The sequence below is a fragment of the Empidonax traillii genome, unplaced genomic scaffold (genome assembly GCF_003031625.1).
Source record: "Empidonax traillii isolate 1590-97213 ecotype Southwest subspecies unplaced genomic scaffold, ASM303162v1 scaffold1060:size1239554, whole genome shotgun sequence".
Lineage (NCBI taxonomy): Eukaryota > Metazoa > Chordata > Aves > Passeriformes > Tyrannidae > Empidonax > Empidonax traillii.
In genome coordinates this window covers 109234-114665 of record NW_020956253.1, presented here as the reverse complement: position 1 = coordinate 114665, position 5432 = coordinate 109234, and positions in this window count along the sequence as shown.

The window sequence follows — 5432 nt, the reverse complement described above, 5'->3', positions numbered from 1 at the left end:
CAGCCAGCAATTCCTTCCCAATCTCCCATCTAACCCTATGCAAGTGGGAAGCCATTCCCTGTGTCCTGTCCCTCCATCCCTTGTCCCAAGTCCCTCTCCAGCTCTCCTGGAGCCCCTTTAGGCTCTGGAAGGGGCTCCAAGGTCTCCCTGGATCCTCTCTTTTCCATACCTGTTCCCAGGCAGCACCACAAAAAGGTGCCTTAAAACACCTCTAGAAAGGAAGTGGGAAGCACTGGATGGGAGAGGAAGGGGCAGATGTTGGGGAACATCAACTTTTGGGGTGTAACTTGTGCCTGGGAGTGTGAGGTTCAGAGTGCTGCCCTTGTTCTGAGAGCTTGTCAGACACACATGTAGAGTGGTCTGTAGATATGGAAATGTATAACTGATGTCCTGTATGTACCCCCTGGGTGCTTCAGGAGGGTGTGGGGTCAGGGTGGGTCTGGGGGCTCTGGATCCCAACCCCAGTCCCAGCCCCAACTCCTTCTGCCCTGCTTTTTCCCTCCCTTCTGTGCCAGGGCTGCTCAGATGGGTAATTAATGCAGCTCAGGTGGGTAATTAATTCAGCTCAGGTGGGTAATTAGTGCGTCTCTATAGCAAGATCAACTAAATATTAATGAGACTTTGTGGCTTGACCTCCCTGGGTCACCCCTGGAGGAGCTTTGCTCTGCTGGGCCCAGTGGGATCCTGCTCTTAGGCCAACCAGTAATCCAGCAAAACCCTCAAGGAAAGAGATCCCTAAGGGATGATGATCCTACACCCAGCCAGGGTGGGATCCACCCCAAAAATGGGGTGAAATCCCAAATACCGCCCTGAAAGAGGGTCAGCAGGAGACCTCACCTGCTTTGATTCACCTCCCAAATTCGCAGCAGGCTCCTCTAATATAATTCCCATTTCTTTCCTAACAGCAGAAGCAACTGTAGGTCATGGACAAGGAGCCTGGAAAAGAGCCACCAGTGACAACAGAGAATTGCCAAAGGACTCCGTGGAAAAGCAGAGGCACGAGCAATCCAGCTGTGCACACAGCTGGAACTCGGCTTGTCTCCCTCCTTTTCCACGGCAAGAGCAGCTGAGTGACCATGGGCAGCCTTGCAGGTGGCTTTCTGATGCCACCCTGTGCCTGCTGCAGGTGGCAAGTGACATTTCAGAACCCACCAGTAGCTCAGTCTGACTCAAAAAGCCTCTTTTTCAAGCCAATTAATTCATCATTCCGCAGGCTCCGTTCCCCTGATGTCTTTCCACGTGTTCCCGTTGCTTCCCAGGAGCAGGGATGTGACCACGGGGAAATTCCCAACCAGCACTTGGCCAGATTCTGGGGAGGGCAGCAGAAATGTCTCATATCCAAGGAAAACAACCCCCCCCCTCCATTTTCCTGCTACAACATCACCACGTTTTTGCCAAGTCTCACGTCCAGAGCTGCAACAGCCGTTTGGAACAACTGCTTAAACAAAGTAAAACACTGTGGATGTTCCCTGGAACTGGCCAAGGACCGGGACAGGGGGTTCCTCACGGGAAATTTTACCTGTAACTGATTTTTCCTGGCACAGTTTCCTCTGCCTCCAAGTGGCAGCTCGGACACAGATAATCCGATGTCTTCAAAGGGGCTGGTTGTGCTCCCAGTGGAGCAGAGGGCATGTGGAGATGACAAAGCCTTCAAACACTCCTCTTGCTTGTGGAGCACTCAGGTCTGGACAGACAGACAAGACAGGTGGGAGTGAAGCCACCAAGGAACATCCCCTCTCCATCTCCTGCCCCCGGGGGCAGCTCCCGGGGTACCCAGAGGGGGAATTTAATCTTTCCCATTCCATTTTAATCAGCTCATCAGCCACAGGCATTGACAGCAGGGCTGGCTAAGAGGCTTAGGTCTATTATTCCCAGAGGATTAGCCTTTTTGATCCCAGTGGAGGGAGGTGGCTTCGTCTCAAGCCTCGCTGGGGTTGGGGGTGTGTCAGATCAGCAATCACCTGCAAAACTGGCTCCCCCCTGCCCCTCTGTTATTTATTTGCCAACCCCAGGGGCTCCTTCCTTCCACTCCTGTGTCCTACAAATCCCTGCACCAGCCTCAGGGGCACCGTGATCCCATATGGACCTTGTAGGATGAGGGGGGGATCTTCCCAACAGGCCAGGCCTGTGGATTTGCCAGTGTGCCCTTATGTGTGTGCATAAAACAACAAGGCCTGACCCTAAAAACACTCAGGGGCAGAGAGGTCCCGTCCCAAAAGCTCCTTGTCCCCGTTTAGACGCCCTGAAACGTGGAATATATGGGCATGGATGGAGCTGGGGCGTGATGGTGCATGGAAATCTCCCGTGACAAGGAACTTTGGGGAGCTGAAATGGGGGATTTGGCTCTGCTCCCTCCTCCTGGGTGCTCATCTCACACGATGTGTCCTCATCCCTGGATGTTCTGACCCCCAGTGCCACCCCCCATCCTGCCTGTCCCCCATCCGTGTGGCAGCCAAGGACGGGAGCGCGGGGCTCGCGCGGTGCACGGGGGGGCACTATTGCTCCAAAAATCCCAGCCGGCCTCTGGGGACGCTGCTTTTCTGGGATGAATTCCCGCAGCTCTCCCGGCCACCAGGAGGGAGCCCCCGCGGGCTCCACAGACCCTGCATTGCCCCAGCCCGGTGCTCAGACGGGCACGGACGAGCCCTCGCATCTCCCCAGGGATTTCCCCCTTCCAGAGGGACGGAGAGGTTTCTGCCCCGGGGTTTGGGTGGAAAAGCCACGGTGGATCCTGCCAGACTGTCCTGAGCAGCAGCTCCCACGGGGAAGGTGTGGGGCATCCCCCCACGCTCAGGACCTCGCACGGGATTGACCTTGTGGCTTCTTCCAAAACCTTCCAACCCAAACCATGCCAGGATTCCATGAGCATCCCAAATATCAGCTCCTCATGAGTATCCCTCCATCCCTGCACAGCAAAACCTCCTCCCTCCCTGCACACAGGCTGCTCCAAGACGTTCTTTTACAAGGCCCCCAATCTTCCCCCCCCAACTCCGTCCCAGGAGGAGGGAAAAGCCTTTAAGGATGGTTTGTCCTTGGGAAAACAGGACACGGGGGGAAACAAGTGCTGTACAATGAGCTCTGCTTACAGTGGGAGCAGGGGAGGAAGAAAACAGGGAGTTGGTTCGAGCCCAGCATCGAGCTGGTTGGATGGTGCAGCTCTTTTCCTCATCCTGTACCGTCCCTGATCCAAGTAATTTGACTAATGCAAAGCCCTGGAGGGTGTGGGGCAGGAGCAGCATCGGGAATGTGATTTCCTGCTGCTTGAGGGAGGAACGGAGATGTCCCTGTGACATCCAGGAGATGTCCCTGTGTCTCTGCCGGGGCCTCGGGGTTCCTCCCTCCTGGGCTCCAAGCAAAAATCCAAGCGCTTAAGTCCCGCTTTTTCCAGCAGCAGCTGCTCCGGGCGGATCAAAATCCGCCCCGAACAGCCGGAGGGAGAGATGCCCCGCAGACAGGTCGGGAGGGTCACTCCTGGAGAGTGCCAGGGGGTCAGGCTTTTGGGGCAGCCGGGGGTGACCCGGCACCTGTGAACGCCGCGAAGTTCAGCACCTCCCCGTTGTGCCGCCGCGAATTTCTCACAGCTCGGGAGGCCGGCGCTGCAATTAGCAGTTGTCGCCCTTCGCCCTGCTCGGGGGACTAACGAGCCGTGGCAGGATTGAGGGGCTGTGCTCCCGAAAATGAGTGTTAACCCTTCCCCTGCCCCAGGAGCGCTGCGGGCTCACGTTTCCTCGGGGCTGCTGCCGAGGTCGGGTCACCCCGGGCACCTCCTTCATAGGCTTCCCTGGGCCACCAGGTGCTCCAGGGTTGTGCTTGGGGAGGAAAATTTCAAGGGGGAAAAAGGATTTGGAAAAAAAAAAAAAATTGGCTTCTGGTTTTTGCAGAATCACCGAGGCTGGAAAAGACCTCTGGGATCACTGAGTCCAGCCTGTGCCCCATCCCCACCTTGTCCCCCAGCCCAGAGCACTGAGTGCCACGTCCAGCCCTTCCTTGGACACCTCCAGGGGTGGGGACTCACTCCACCACCTCCCTGGGCAGCCCCTTGCGATGCCCGACCACCCTTTCCATGCTCCTGACATCCAACCTAAACCTTGCCTGGCACAGCTTGAGGCCACGTCCTCTCCTCTTGTCACTAGAGGTCCAAATTCTTTTAAATCCTCGTTTGGCCCCAGATTTTATTGCTCCTCCCACGAGCCAGCACATCCTTGGCCCTGCTTGCTAAGTGCATCAGTGCCACCATCCTCAGGCTTTGGGGACCACCGGGAAAGCCCCAAACCCCCCACCCCTGCAGGGGAGAACCAGCCCAAGGAGCCGATTCCCCTCCAAAAATTAACACTGAGGAGCAGCGTTAGTTTTGCCTAATCCCACTTTCTGCAGCCGAGCAGATGCTCTGAGTATTTTGGCAGCGGCTGAGCCTTATCTGATGGCGGCGTTTCCAGGCGGAGATCAGAGGGCTTTTGAAGGAGCTCGGCCCGAGGTGTGTCGGGGCTCGTCCCTCCTGACAGACTCCAGGTGGGATTTGTAGCTGGATGATGTTGCAATTCAGGGCCTGGGGGGGATTTTTTTTTTTTTCAGCACGCTTTCCCAAAGGCAGGAACCCTCAAACAACGGGAAGCAGCAGAGGATACGTCTACACCACAAAAGGTGGTTATAAATATATCTAAAATATTCCCTTACAGCAGCTCGGGAAGAGGCTGGCAAACATTTGGCACTGCGGGTCCTTCCTTTTTTTCAGCTTTCCCACCATTTCAGGTATCCTGATCCCTCCAATTTACCGAGCATCCACTCGGGAGACATTCTGGGAGTCTCTTTAAAGTCAGCCAGAACTCAAAATGCATCCAAGTGCTGGAGGGGGGTTGTCGAGGTGATGTCAGAAACGGGGGCGGGAAGCAAAGGGGCTCGGTGGAAGGTGGGATTTGATAAAACCCAAAAGCAAAGAGAGAAAAGTTGCTCTCCCTGCTTGTGATGTCCCCACGGGATGGAGGGGGAGCTCAGGATGTTGGCGGGACCAAGGCAGCAGGATGTGGGTGTTGAGGCAGCAAACAGACACAGGCAGCGAAACTGGAGACTGAATATCAATCAAACGTGCCTGGAGTGTTACAAAAACCAGTCAGACCGGTAGCAGAGGGTGTTGGAGCCCTGGATCCCAGCAGATGGTCACGCTCAGGGGTCGGTGGTTGTGTCCCTCTGCACGAGGGGAGGCAACACCTACAGAAAACGACCTTTTGAAAAGATCCTCCCATTGCCACCTATTTTGCTTCAGCCTTTTGTTATCAAGGATTTTGGTTTAGACTAGATATTAAGAAAAAAATCCTTCCCTGTGAGGGTGGGGAGGGTCTGGCACAGGTTGCTCAGAGAAGCTGTGGCTGCCCCTGCATCCCTGGAAGTGTCCAAGGCCAGGATGGACAGGGCTTGGAGCAACCTGGGCTAGTGGA